General features: G+C 41.0%; 1 long non-coding RNA gene across 1 annotated transcript in view; it reads left to right on the forward strand.

Annotated features, from left to right (window-relative positions):
- Positions 1–2,070: 2,070 nt before the first annotated feature.
- The window catches only part of LOC117753937, a 29,509-nt gene continuing 15,484 nt past the window's right edge, over positions 2,071–16,095 (forward strand). The window contains exons 1-2 of the long non-coding RNA XR_004612329.1: positions 2,071–2,245; positions 5,917–5,970. This is a non-coding gene — a long non-coding RNA (uncharacterized LOC117753937). The remainder of the gene's footprint in view (positions 2,246–5,916; positions 5,971–16,095) is intronic.

Consider the following 16,095-nt stretch of genomic DNA (forward strand, 5'->3'; position numbering starts at 1 on the left):
ACACACACACACACACACACACACATTTACACACACACACACACAAAACCAGGCACCATTATACAGTAACACATCTCATCACCATAACATAGCTTTACATTCAGCCGAGGGCTCATACTGAATTCCTGTTCTCTGACGATCTTTTTGTTTTACCATCTGATGGAGCAGCATGGTCCGGCCTCCGCATCGTGTCTGTATCTCAGTGGTTGTGTCCCGAGCATGGAGACAGAAATGCTTGGGAATGCTATTTCACACATCCCCTTCATCTGATGCGCAGCTTCTGTCAGTGATGTGAGAAAAACAGCCTGACTCTCCAAGCTTTTTTTGCACCAGTGCAAAAGTTCAAAATTGAAACGCCATCTGTTCAATGAAACTAATCTAGGCAGGCAGAGCTGCTTCCTGTCCTGATTGGATGTGTTTCTCGTCTTTGAACTCTCCGCCACGAGGTTCAGAATCAACCCCGGATATTGCCATTTGTAAAGGACGTTGCAAATATTTAGATTTTAAATATTATATCATTATAATATTAATATATGTTTTTAAATCATATTTATTATGTTCCTCCGTGTTATTAATTCAGCTGTAGGCACTTTTATTGTACATTATATATCTGGATTCAGCCTCTTGACCATCTACACTCTTTAGTTCTAATAAAACGAGGCCGTAAGTACTTTCGGAGAAAATCGATTGTCCTCTCCTCCTCTGCAGCCCTTAAGCACTCACTTAGTTAATTGCCACACTTATTTGATTAATTGGACAAGTTCCATTGTAGTCCCCCTCTATCTCTTGTGTTTTATAGAGGTGTCCTGGAGTACTCTTAATCATCCACTTTCAAACATTTTTCCAAATGTTAAATATGTGCACTTTAACTAATAATTAGATCAATTACACTAATTAGTATCATAAGTTGAATTGGAAACAGTAAAGTGGCTTTTAGGTTTCATATCTATAGTGGGCTGGCTTTGTGACTCCAGTCTTAAATCTGTGACCAGTGTGTGTCTGGATGTGCAGCAAGGACGTCGGGGCTCTGGTCGGCCCAATTAAGGTTAAATTAATAGTGCTTAAAAAAAATCACCCAAATTGAATTGGTTTTATTTGGCCAATATATCAGCTGCAAGACAAGAGGACTGCACAAGAGCTGAGTCTTATAAGGACTTTTTTAACCATTAGTTAGGCTTTTCAAATACTATACTTCATACATGCTGTACAGTAGAGCTGATAGAGACCTTGAATGGTCCTGCTATAAAGTCATTTTTCATATTTTACAGGCTGCTCAATAGATGTTTTAATGTAGAAAAAAGTGGCACTACTGTTGATATTTGTACTCAAATCATAAATTCTAATTTGAATCATTTAGTGGTTGACCAACAATGAATTACTTTTCACAGGAAATGTAATTAAAAAGTAAAAACTGTGTAAATTGTTTTGGAAATATATAGAGATAGCCTGCTAATATCACTCAATCATTAAAACCTTCTCCTTACAGCCACCGCTGAGTCTAAATCTTATTTTATGATTGCCAATTTTTCAACAAGCACTGTTCTGATATAGTGAATGTTTTTAAATTAATGAATTAGATGAACCTGCCTTACAGCAAACCGGGTCCCTGGTAGTATTCCAGTTTATAATCAGTCACTTAGAGCAGGAGGGGTTGAGCAGCTTAAATTGGCCCAGGGGACTTGAAGCTGGTTAATATGGTTATGGGGTGATCTGCGAAAAACTAAGTACAAACATTAGCTTAAATTCACAACTATCAGGTTAAATTCAGAAATATTACATTATAATCCCAAATATCAGGTTAAATTCACAAATATTAAGTTAAATTCACAAATATCAGAATAGATACAAAATATATGGTTAAATTAGCAAATATCAAGTTGAATTCACAAATATTAAGTTAAAATCAAAAATATCAGGTTAAATTTAAACATATATCTGTTTAGATTGGCAGACATAATGTTTTGCTGTGTCAGGGTTTCACCACATTTTTTTCTTCGGTCAGTATTTGTAAGTGGGCGGGGCTTACTCGCAGAGCCGACAGGTGAGTGGTGCTATGACGTGCAGCTCAGCAGGAGGATGCTATGATGCTATGAAGTGAATCTGCAGCAATGGGCTCCAGCTGTCTACCTGCTGGTCAGCTGGACTTTCACTGACCAGTTTCCCCATGAAGGAGAGCTACTGGACGCACGTCACCTGAAGGAGCCCTGCTGGTGCTTAGGTAGCATTAGCCTCCAGCTAACAACAGGTGAGCTCCCAGCAACCAACTGTCCCTATCCTCTACTTCCTGTTTTGATCGTTTGCTACAGAGAAACACACACTTTACACCAAGACACACAAATACAGAGATTGTCGTTCATGTAACTTTAGTTTTTGTTGGAGGAAACATCTGGTTTTAACAGTTATAGAGACAGTTAGCCTACTGTTGACCTCTGACTTCCAGGCCTCTTCAGTACATAGACTGCACCATGGAGCAGGGACATTGCTGGTGTTGGACACATGAAATAAATAAGATGGGGACTTAATGTTTGCAGGAAGTTATATTAACTGGAGCTGATTGTTTATTATCTGTCGCTCTGACTTCTCAATGAGTCATTTTGGCAATAAAGTCCTGTAAAAATCACATTTCACCAGAGCCCATGGTGCCTCATTTTAATAACTTATTTCTTTTTCAAACCAACAGTCAGAATATAGTAATTTAGTTTGATATAAAGGAGTTTCAGGTAAATTTTCTGTGGATTGATTTGTTTAAATTTTATATTTGTTTATATTAGACTTTGGCATATTATTCTGCATGATAAAATATGAAGAACTTTATTTTCTTATAGAGCAAATTTTTTATCTGAGATTGATATTCTACAAGTGATGAATGTGAGTGATAAAGTTAAGATCAGGTGTTTGAGTCGGATGACACGATGTGATGTTTGTTTCTTTGGCCTTGTTCGAATGTTCTGTTCTGAAGAGGAAAAAAGTGACAGGAGCTTTGAACCCGGTTGAACCTCCAATGTTCCTTCATGAACACTTTATGAAGGAAATGCGGAGAAGGGCAATTGGGTTGATCCCAGGTGAAAATGTTGGCTTTGGGGCTCTCCTATGATTGGATTAAATCATACTGATTCATGAATGAGCTCACTCAGTCCCCATTGATTTGTCAGATGAGGATTTTAATTTGAGCCTCACCTGATGGATGCTGGTAATTTATGCTGATTAGAAATAAAGCATCATATTTTCCTTTATCATCCCCCACCCGTCTGAACAAGAAGAAGATTTTTCCAGAAGGGTATAAGGACAGCGGTTGATTAGTTGTAATGTGACCGCAGTACCCCACAGGCTTAAATTTATGTCCTCCATTTGAACTGTGGCTGCGTGTGCTGTATACATCAGGTTTGTTAATGAAATTTGTCGCCAGGAGGGAGCCGGTGACTGCGGTTGTTCAGCGCCTCGACACATAATTGTGTGAAATCTAACCTTTCAAACTTCAAGTCAGCACTACTTTAGTTGTAATATTATTATTCCTTACATCAAAACGTAATACGTCTGGCTTCTTCATAGATTATTACTTTCAGACTGTTAGGAATAATGAAATGAGTTTTATTGAATTATTGTTCATATTATGTCCTCACACATGAATGAGAAACTATTCTTCACATCAGCAGTGTCACCATATAGCAGCACTACAGTACCTGCTGTGTGTGTGTGGATGAGTGGCAAAGTGAGTTCATTGCTGTCCTGCATTAACATGAGGAGCTGTGTATGCTGCTGTCCTCTCCGTCCTGTCTGTGAGCGTGTGACTGACAGGTGTCAGAGTTGTCATGGCTTCCCAGGCCGCCGTGTGTGCGATGTGCAGGGACAGGGCGGGATGGAGGTGGTGGAGGAGAGGGTCCGAGAGAGTCTGTCATTTCATCTCGGGCCGTTCTCTTTCTGACACGCATCCTCACCCCCGTATTGTCTATCAGCATCACCAGATGACTGACAAAGAGACTGTGCAGCTACAGACAGGTCCACATCAGGACTGTGTTTGTGCCTCTTTGCTCTGTATGTACTTGAATGGCTTATGTAAGTGTTGCATATTAAAACAGCGGCGTGCCACTGCTTTGGGAGATCAGCATATCTTCACAGCGGAAGAGAGCCTGCTGGCTGCTCACTGCCCTCTTCCCCTTTGCAGTCACTGACTCTGGCCATCAAAATGCTGACTGCTTTCCAAAAACTTGATTTCACAAATGGAAAAACAGCATCTGCTTTCCTACAGCTTAACATATGGCGGCCATAGCTGCTCATATGAACTGAAGCAGGTAAGCTGGGCAGGGGGTTGGCCCCTTGGGGACCTTGAACAGAGGGCTTGGCCCTGGGGACTCTGCTGGGCCACTCAGCAGTTAGGGCCACGCTGTCCTGAGCCAGATGAACCTGCATATGAAATGAGGCACAGAGCACAGAGAGCTGAGACCGTGAACATGAAGGAAACTAGAGGCTGTACAGTCGTGGTGTGGATAAGCATAGCATAAGAGTGTTGTCAAGTAACAATATAACATTAAATAATTTAACACATTTATTTGTTTACTACTGTTTTTATATGAAAATGACAACACGTCTTGATAAAGATAGATTTTCTTTTTTTTAAAAGATAACTCAGATATCCTGGCACCCATAGCAGTGGTTTGCATTCAGAAGTCGTTATAGATATAAGTTAGGCAGGGTCATGTCAATCCAACAGATAGAAACCATCTATTGTGGACTTCAAAATCAGGTTTAAGAAAAGTTGCAGATGATCATAGTGAATTTTGAGATTATACTTCAAACGGTACATTCCAAATACAAGCTACAGGGAACCAGCCGCTCCATCCAAAGGTGCAGTTGGATCCGATTTTACTTGTTCTACATTCCCATCCACTTGATGGAACTTGAACTAGATTGAACCACACGTGAAATTGCACAGCTCTCAAATGTCCAGTCAGTTTGAGAGAGGGAGTGGGATTAACCTCTGTCAGGAATTTTTGTTTATGTTGATGATATTGCTTTTTAACTGCATTGCAAAAATAATAGAAGCAGTAGAGAAGAATAGAAGCTTCGTGGCTGTGAAGTAAAAGGAATTAAATACTTTGCTGCTGTTGTCAACCTGTTATTCATTTATCTCAGGATTTATGTTTACTGTACTTCCTGTCCCCCTCCTGTTTGTGGCTATGCAAGTAAATGGTCTGACTGCAATGTAATGCCATGTCCACACCATCCCCCTAAGTACAGTGCAGTCTGGTTTGCTTTTTTTAGTTTGGCCTTGGATCTTCTTCCCAGTGCAGTTTTTACGTGTCATTAGGTTAACTTCTTTCAGCGGACTGTCTCTCTCTTCCTCCCGTCCCTCTGGTCTCGCTCTCCTGGCGGTGTTACCGGTGATCACAGCGTGATAGACTGTCCTTGCGGAGCCAGGAGCACTGTTTACAGCTCTTTTGGTGTCAATGCCTCCTGTCTGCTCCAATTTCCACTTCACTGCTGTACCTCCCACACTTTTGTCCCTTCAGGATCTACATCTATTATACACTATTAAACGGAAGGGGAGAGATTCCAGAAAAACACACAGATAGCTCAGGCTTTTAACCTTTTTTATGTGAGTTGTGCTCTCTTTTAAACAAACAAACAGATGCTCGCACAAACACACACAAACAAATGAATTAGAGATCAGCTATCAGTTGGTTACGTCATTACCAATATCCGCCTGTGGGCCACCTAGAATAGAATGATGTGTAATGATTGCTAATTGCCTTGTTAGTATGAAAACAAAGCAGCGTTTTTTTGTGCTGAAGGACTAAATTAACGGGAAACAAACAAGTGGATTGGAACATGTGAATAAGGATGTTTTTACATGAGCATCTGTGGATACAGCTGCCGCTTACTCTGACCATCCTGCCTGCTCCTCTCTCTTTCTCTCAGGCTCAAACAAACAAAGCCAAACAAGACAGCAGCCTCATGTTCCTGTTTTTTGGGGTAAGTGTTATAATCCACGTGCCCAGTTGTTTATGACACTAGTTCATGTCTTTGTCTGGTGAATGAAAGCCACACCCATCTTCATCATAGGTGGCGAGTCTCGTCTGTTTTACGGGTTTGTTTTTAAGTTAACACCTGAAACTGTGAACCGCATCACTTATGGTATATTAACGTTATCACTTGCGTACCCTCTGGTAATGATTGTGATAAATGACACCCCAGGGCACTTGTTTCTTCGACAGCAGAAGCTATCATGTTGCTGATGAAACACACCCTCACTTTTATTCTTTCTCCTGCTCGCACCTTCCTCTTCATCCCCAGAGAACTTTGTTTACCTCAGCAGCCACCTGCCACCGCAGGAGCCAGAATGAGATTCAAAGGCCTTTTGTCCCAATCAGCTTTTCCTATCAGGCTAAATGCTCTCTGGAGACGGGGCTTATTACATGACACGATCCTCAGAGTAGATAAATGGCCGTCCATGTCACGAGCTGGACCCCACTCGTGGGGGAGAGTACGTGGGGGTGAGGAGACAGACAGCTTGGGGTCCAAGAGATGAAAGGAGCTCACAGCTTTATTGACGTTTTAATCAAAAACAGTTAGCACTGAATCAGTCCGTTTGCAAGCAACAATTCAGGGAAGCTTTTCATCGCTGCCTATTGAAAAAATGCATGGATTGAAATGCAGACCTTTCTGACATATAATTTACCTGCTGTCAGTCTGTATATGCATGTTTTTATTCCACACACACACACACACACACACACACACACACACACACACACACACACACACACACACACACACACACACACACACACACACACACACGCACACACACACGCACACACACACCCTCCCTTCACATCCCTCGTCACCTGTTTTAACCTCAGCTCCATTTCTTTCAAATTGATTTGTGCTTGTGAGCATTTGGTTATATTTACAAATTGTCTTAAAGGGTGATGAGACTGGGATGAGGTTAGTTTGAAGTCGGTTCTTTTTGGTGAGTAGTCGTTCTGCCGACAGAGCCTGTCGAGTGTCACAGTCTGATTTGCGTTTGTCAGGACAGAGGAGTAGTGAGTAAGAACTTGAAGAATGCAATGCAAAGGTTCTGGAAATCATGTAAATATCAGAACATTACTATTTTTAAAGACCTGCACATTGAAAATGGTTGAACCTATGCTGCAAATTGAAGTCTTGTTCTCAGCAGACTATTTTACTTAGGACCTGATTTTGAAGCAAATCAATATTGTTTGAGTTCAAGTGTCTCAGTCAGACATGATGTGTGTAACTTGTCCGCCCAAGATAAACGATATATCTTCTTTTTGGGCTTTGTGGGTCACTGTACTTCTACTTTTGAGTTAGACCATCATTAACCTGGGCAAAGGTGTAATTAGAATAAATGGAAACGAACTGTGTGGCCTTTAAAACGTTAGTAATTATGATGCTGGGATGAGCTGATGGTCACAGTTCTGCATCAACGATGGTAATGATGTTTTAATGGCATGAACATTCGCTGTATCATACACATTTCCTACATTACAATCAAATGTCATGTGTTCGTCTGTGTCAAGCTTGATGTTGATATCCCTAATGGGTCAGTAGTGTTGGGCATATTTTCCTTTTCATTAGTGAATTAGAAACCACTAATGCAGTGGCCATTCTAAACATCTGTATTTGGAACGGGATGTTTTCTTGGCCTATGGTGATGCTGGTTGCAGCTTTCTTTCTGAAACTGTAAAAGTGACCTGCAGTAATTGAACTGCAGCTAGTAAAGACCGGCTGTGGGGATCAGTGCTTCCTGTGTGTTCATAGTTCCGTGATGCTCGAATCAGTACGCAGGACCCCGAACTGGAGACTCAACTGTCCTTATCGTTGTAAACGTGGCCATTTTTGCGAACTCGTGGTTGTCGTTATTGACAACGTCATTTATGTTGATGAGTCCCAGTCGCCGGTATTACAGTGCGCTGGTCGTCTGTTTATTCAACGTTTGTTAATATTGAATGTATCGCATGTCCAAATCTTTTAACGGTACACTTCATTGTGCCCTTAACAATACAAATTGCCAATTGTGAAGATGAACGGTTCTCAAGATATGTGTTTCACATTCCGACAGATGGAGATTTCTGGAATTATTAGATAGACGAGCTAAAGTACATGAGGTAAACTGAGAGAATGTAAACAGACCAAATATGATACGTTTTTTTGCTTCATTTGTTGCCTTTTTCTTTTAAAAATAATGACCTTTAACGACTCACTGACGATTCACGTGCTATAGGACGTTTAAAGTCAAGTAGCAAATTTGTGTTTATCTTTGGATGACTGGATTGTTTGTATAATTTATGTGTAGTGTATATTTATTTTTACTCTATACGCCGCATCACAGTATGAAATATGGATTATAACATACCGGTGTCCGCTCCTGGTGCTTATGAATGTTGCCTCAGTTTACCTCTGCCACATCCGATTTCCCCCTCAGGATTTGAATGTTTAGAGAATGTTACAGACCAGGAATCTCAAACATTAACATTTCTGCTAAATTATTCATTTTGCACGCGTTAATGTGAGTCAGAGAATGCAGCAAAGAAATGTCCACACTCACAACTACACGACTAATTGTTAAGCGCACTCCACTGGGTTTTAAAGATGTTGCCACAGACCTTCCATCAAACATTAATGCGTGGTACCAATGATTTCACGCAGTTTGCTCTTAACATCTCGATCTTAGTGACACTCTGGAAAAAATCATAATAACTAATCATAAATTACAAAATGATAATGGGAGGAGGGACCGCGAGAAGAGGCTCTGCTCCCCGACCGGTCATAAGTTGATCATCTTAAGCTCTGAGCTGCAGGTAGGTGATGACAGCTGCTTAATTTGGTTTTGTCGCCAGGGTGACTTAATCCTGTAACGGGCCCCAGTGACAGCGGCCTCACAGACGGCTGAGAGAGGGAACGGCACTCTGGTTGCCCGTTTACAGATGCAGCAATAGAAACCAAGGTCACTTTAATTAACTGCCAAATTACAATTTAAACGATAATACTAATCACTCACTTTTGCAGTAGCAAGAAGCTACTAGCTGTCATGTTAATTTAAGGCTACGGGGGAAAATGGACATTTCCACGTCTGCCTCACAGTGGGGTTTGAGTCTGTGCTACGCTGTCTTCATTTTCTCTGCGTGCTGCCACTTTCCCACATCAAGAGCAGGGTGACCCGACTGTTTTTCTGCAGTTCTTCTTCACTTATTGTTATCGTAACATCTCCTTCTCTCGCTGTTTGTGTTTTCCTCTCACATTGAATCTCTCTCCTCCTCTACCTCGTCAGTCTCTCTGGATATTAATTAGATCCCACTGATGCCTTTGTCTATGTGAATTTCCTGTAGTTTGGCTGCAGAGACAAAGGGGCTTCATTACAAGAAGTTTCCTCTTTGAAGCATCTGGAATTTAAATGAATGGGCACACTAAAATCCACGTAGACATCCTTAACCTTTTTGTTCATGGTTTTGTTTTATTTTTAATAGAGGACAATCTCCTCAAGCAAAACCACAGGAAATGGTTGAAATGGTCAATGTTGCATTGAGCAGAAGTTCCTTTTGAGAAATAAGCTAATTTGCTTTCTAGACGAAATTTGCATGAGAAAATTCCACTTTTTTTGTTTAATCCATAGAAAAGTGAAGTGTAAGAGAGGATAATTTTAAATATTGCTTTGTCCTACCAAGTCCAAAAGCCCAATATATTCAGCTAACTATAATTGAAGACTCAGGAATACAAACTAATTTCAGTTTGAGAGGCTGAACCCAATTATTTTTTTGGCTTTTTTGCTTAGAACATTACTTCTTCATTGACTTTGAATCATGGAGTCTTAACCTTTCTGTTATTGTGGACTGTCATGGAGCCTAGTTGGACACAGTAGATATTAGGTAAGTTCCAGACCATGGGATATTTATTCAAGCCAACCTCCAACCCATTACAGTTACTGCCCATCTGCCACTGCTGCCACTCGGAGCCCTCCTAAAGGTTACTCATTTACATATGGGTGGGGGGGGGGGGGGGGGGGGGGGGGGGGCGTCCACTGATAACAGAGCTTCAATCAATCAATGCTTCATGATTAGTCCCATGTAAAATCCCAGCAGTTGGTAAAAACTATGCCTTTCTTGCCTTGTTGCCACTTTTCAAATGAGGTCCTGGAATGCTATGACAAGTAACTGGAAACTACCGAATGGAAAAATTCATAATTTCTCGGATAAATTATGACGGGGGGTCCTGAAATTGATTTATTATTGTGATCGTTAGCCATATGGCACACACTGCTTCCCCCCTCCCAACATTCGAAAATCTGCGATCACAGGGCTAGGTCAGTGCAACCTTTACCATTGCACGAATGAATCTCAGTCTAGTCAGAAGCAAAGGACAACAGAGAAATTTACTCAAGCTGCATTCACAATAAAACAATGGAAGATATACAGTGATCAGCTGCAGCATTAAAATCAGTAAGTGGTTTTAATGTTGTGGCAGATGGGTGCATATCTGTGGTTCATTTTGAAATAGTTCATTCAGAACAATCAGTATTGTGATTTAAAACTTATTTTGTAGTTTCAGTTTTTCTCTATTGGCTCCAGTCTATACTATCTGCCACAACGTTAGAACCAGTTATCTGATGTCAAAGGAAACCTAAATAAGAACAGTTTGCTAAAAGGTAGTAATAAACTTTTGAATCCAAACACCTACAACCAAAAACACAGGAAAATGAACTGAACTCTCAGTTGTATCACAAGTTTTCTAAGTTGTCACAGACCCGTAGGAGTGTTTCAAGGATATTTGCTTAAGATTTTATGTTCAAAGTTTATTCTCGACCTGGGTACAGTAGTTTCATTGCACACTGCACACACCACTGACATTTAATCACAGTTTAAGTTGCTTGCAGACATTTACCTTCTTACATTACATATCCAAGTTATGAAGCATTATTAGCATTCATTCCCAGTTGTGTTTCTGGTCACCAGTTCCATATTCCCTCTATTTCTGGCCTCAAACAGCTTCTGAAGGGAAAAACAAGTCTTAAGCTGCTAAATGTTTCACTATATGCATCACCTAGTCACTATTTGGTGTTGAGTACATGGTATTCACCGTGTTTTTTGGGGTACTACCTAATTTAAACAAAACAATGAGCTGAAAGACACTAACAAGTTGATTGATAATTCTATGGATGCATCACCATTAGTCACCCTTTTTACACCCACTGTGATTTGTTATCATAAACATATAATGACTGTAGAAGCTTTTAAGACTTGATGATCGAGTCCCAAACCACAAAATGTTAAATTATATCGTGGATTGTAATTTTAATTTCATTTTGAACTCATGGCATAACGGAAAATTAGACTGACAACCATCTCCATGTTCTTTTTCTCGGAAAGGTAATGAATCGACAACCTTACACGATACTTTAATTAATGAAAACCTTTTTGGTCTTGTTCTGTCATCGTTTCATTATTGCGTCTTCTTGAGTCCTGACGCCCCCCCCCTTCTTATAGTACAACCAATTATACCAAAAGTTCAAGCTTTAGGAGGAAATATCGTATTTATGATTATTTGCATGATGCCTGCCAACGTTTACATTACCATCTCTGTCTCATAATAATTACCTGGTCCTCCCATTGGCTCAGGGCAACGTTGTATTAGATTGTAATCTCCTACACTGTTTCCTGACACAAACTTGATGTGTCACCGTGATTGGCGTGGAGGAGATGACATGACAGAGCTGGTTTTGGGCGACTGACAGATAGTTGGCAGGTTAAGGCTCCCCTGTTGGGTGCTGCGCTGCCTCAGGACAGTCACCTGTCAACTCAGGTGAAGGCTCGTCATATCTGATGACTGGGAGCAGCAGAGTAGATATAATGGGATGAGCAGACTGACACAGATGTAGTGCAGGACTCCCTTTGTTTGTGGGCAAAGGAGTAGACCTGGTTTCAATCAAGTGTGCTGAATAGTGTATAAAGATTTTTCACACTGGTGGTGGCATTCATGTTGGACACATTCAACTGATCTGAGTAATATTCAGGCTGATGATATCAAACTGTTCATGAATTGTTTGCCTAAACCAAATAACCATCCAGTTATTGTTTTAAATATTGCATTGCTTTATAATTAGTTACAATCATAATAAAGATGTATAAGATCAGTTTTTTATTGGATGTTAGGTTAAGTGTAACATTTTTAACACTTGACTGTCCCCTGACTACAGTGTTGCTGAGGCAGACATTTTCAGTTTGAACCCAACTAAGCCAGAGAGAACATAAACTGAGTCCTTCCTGAACCAGACAGGCATTCTGTTTTTTGTGTTTGAACCCTAACTGAGCCCGATGTTTTACCTTTATATAGACATGTGTAGCATAAAAAATCAATTAGATAGCCCAGCTAACATGACCGAACCCGAGCCAAACCCAAATTCAAAAGGTCCAACTCATCGGGTCCCAACAGGTATCCACACTCTGCCCCTGAATGTTTGCCAATTGTTGCCTCCTGTAAGATAACGTTACATACAACACATTTGGAAGAAACCCAGAAAGACTATTTTAGATGCTCTTCTTTGTTCCATTAGACATTATCCTCAAATGACGCAGAATCATGAAAAAGTTAAAGGTGAATACACAACTTATCTTTTCCTCATCAAGAATATCAGTTGGCAAAATCAATGTCTGTGTTTGAGTTGTTTCATGTCTTTGGTTTTTGTGAGTCGGGATCTGGGGTCACTGCGGCGTGTCGACCCAATCACTGTTGCTGTTTTTGTTGAGTTTCCTCAAAAGACCGTCCTGCCAAGCACAGAGGGAGCATGTGTCCATCAAAGTCAGGCTGATATGAGCCATGAGGGCTGAGGCCTGCTCGAGAGATGTAAGGGTGCAACTGACTCATGCAGAAGCTCAGGAATCAACATGTCACTCTCAGCGCAGCACACTGCCACAGTGCGTTAATACACTCGGACTCTTCTGAAACTTCAAGCAACTGGATCACATTTAGATTCAATATGGAATATTAGATGAGCTGTAATTTGATGAATTTTACACAGGCATAATCAGTTTATCGAAAAATTGATATCATCTGAGAAATTAAAGGCAGTTACATTTCATTCAAAACTTATTTACAAGGGCGAAGACGTACTATATGTGTAACAAATTTTATTAAAGCCCTCAGTGAATTGTGGGTAATGTAGATGCTATGGTTGGGTTTAAGGGTGTAACAATGAAACCGAGACTGAAACTGCGATACAAATATCCTTGTATTGCAATACAACTGTGACAGCCCCACCCCAACCCTCTGCAGGTGCAGTTTGTTGAGTTCCCAAGTAAGAAGTTTGTCTTGGAACATTTCAGTTAACTGATGTCTGAATCAAATTGCAAATCATTTGCTTAACCCAGTGGCCATTTATTCCACCAGAGATTTTAAAGCGAGACCCACATCATAATGCTGATGATGATAACCGTCATAGGAACCTCTGACTCAAACACACACACTCACTAGCTACTGCTCACATGTGTGCTGTCCACCTATTCCGTATTTCAGCAGGTCTCTATATCTCCATGTCAAATCATCCGCTCAGTCCCCCGAGCAAACATCAGCAAGGCCTGTCAGTTATGAGGTCTGATCTGTATTCATAACTTCTGTCAAAGCACTGCCATCCAGGCTGTTCCTTCCAGCCTCTGTGAAGAGCAGCAGCAGTGCTCAGTAATCTGGATATAATCTCCATAACCTGCTCAGATTATGCAGCTTCTTGGCTACATCAGGAGAGGTATTATTGCTTGATCTAACGGTTGTCAGAGCAGTCTCAGAGGTCCTGAGTCACGCTACCCTAACCACTTTATAACTAAACCCAGACCCTCCCACATCTGATTCTTTTACCTTGTGATTTATGGACTGTTTTATTGTGAAAGGTAGAGCTCAAGAGGGGGCAATGCTGGCAATAGAGATCGAGGATTGGTAGCATTGTGAGTGCATAAGAAATAACTTGCCAAAAGATTCTCTTGCTAATTTTTACTAGTACTTAATGAGCTTCTTCCAAGTATTGTTGTCTTGACAGCTCTTGGTAAAACAACAATATATGCAGCAGTAACTAAATACAGCAGTAATCAATGGTAACTGTGCGGCAATTACAGCAAAGTCCCTGGACCACTTTGTGTGAAGCTTGTTTTCATCTCGTCTCTGTCATTCTACATTGCTGCAGGTGGTTTTCCAGTCCCATACTGTTCAGGGGCGAACTTCAAACACAAGATCTGCATAGTAAATATTGAGACAGGCGTTGTCTTTATCGGGAGTTTGCTGTTTGTCTCTCCTCTGCTGCAAGCCCTCTGCAGATTCGAGTAAACCCTGCCACAGGAAACGATGGTTCCCACTGGCGAAGTGCACATCAAGGTGCAGCCCACATTTTACCTTTCCCCTCTGAGGGGTTGGATTTAATCAGTGTGAAGTCAAGAAAACCTCTCGTTAATTAATGGGACCTCCATGAGAGGTCAGCGTCCAACACGGCGGAGCCACGCACATTCAAAACTTCAAAACAAAATAGTGGTAAACAGTGGTTGCCTCAAGGCTACTCTGAGTATTTATTTGTGGTTTTATTTAGCATGTTGTTTTCCTGATTGCAGGTCCTACCGGGGGCATCTTAATTCTCTAAATGACTTTTTAAGTAGTGCCTCTGCTCTGCGTGACCCTGCTGAGTGACAGGCCATTCTAATCCATTTACACAAGGGGAAACAGCCTTTATTGCAGCCTCTGGTTTGTTTTGCCCAAGCCCACAACATACGGCATTTAACACTCCCATAATTAAGTGGCTGAAGCCAAAGTGCTCTGGCCAATCTGAGGCCATCGGCTGGTGCTGATTGACAGATGAGCAGAGGGTATAAATTGTCCCTTTTTTTATGTACACATAAATTTTATTGCAACAGCTGTGAATAGATCGGGAATGGTAGAAAATATAGATTAATTTCATGAGTTTTTTTCATTTCATTATTTGGTAAATCAACACTTCACTTTTCATCAAACAGCGAAATGAACGTATTTGACGGAGATTAGCTCTCAAACACAAAATTACATGCGGTACTGGGGAGTCTTGACAGTGTCCCTGCTTGCCGTTTATCCTGTTCTCTTCTAGCCAACTGGGTGAAGGATACTCTGCCTGTTTCCCCACCCAAACTCTAGGTCCCATCTGCTCAGAGAAAGGCACAACATTTGTCAAAGTAGACTGGATAATGGCTTTGGCATCCTTATTATAATCTCAGCATAATCTTCATTTGTCCACTTTTGGCATCGAGACGCTTCTGGGTTTGGGAAATCGGTCAGAACTCTTAAGTGTCCTCGTTTCTTTTTCATTAGCTCAAATCTAGGCATGAAAGCTCATTTTGACTCCAATTTAAAACATGATGGCTGTGTGTTTTTTTTTTTTTAGAGGCACACAGACAGCGGGGATTGTTTTCAATCCTGCTGTGATTAGCCTAAATACGATTCCCCCAAATTAAAACGGTCGTAGAAATAAAGCCTTATCAGTCAGTGAGTCTGATTACAATTAATGTTTCGGGGTTGTATGTTCTTACCAATGATTCTCTCTGATACCCAGCGTAATATCATGAGTGAGACATTAGAGTTAAAATGATTATTACCAGTAGAGAGTGCAACGATCATAGAGCCATTTATTCAGTGTGTATATTCTTATCTGTAGACAAAAACAATAAACAAGGTAAAGAGAGATTAACAGACTCCATTTTCGACTTTATGCATGTAAAGACAATAGAGGGACAAACTTCATATCATGTCTCTCCAATCTCCATTAAGGTTGTGGCTCTCAGTTGACTACTGCTCCCCCTGTATGTGGGTCACACACACCGTTCCCAGCTGTGCAGCCCAGTCAGCTGTGCCTTTTGCCATGCCCGCCAACATCTGCTCCACAAAAACAATATCCAGCTTTTAGCACTCAAATGGAGGTTACACCATATGCCAGCAAGCCACTTAGTTTCTGCCAGGGGAGCTGGGGCCTGGCCGCACTCGTCGAGGTAACAATGAAGGAGAGCGACACAGGGATGTGAAGGAGAGCTCATCTTTCTCCCTAATTTTTCTTTTTTTAATTTCTTTTACTTCTGTTCT

The sequence above is a fragment of the Hippoglossus hippoglossus genome, chromosome 20 (genome assembly GCF_009819705.1).
Source record: "Hippoglossus hippoglossus isolate fHipHip1 chromosome 20, fHipHip1.pri, whole genome shotgun sequence".
Taxonomy (NCBI): domain Eukaryota; kingdom Metazoa; phylum Chordata; class Actinopteri; order Pleuronectiformes; family Pleuronectidae; genus Hippoglossus; species Hippoglossus hippoglossus.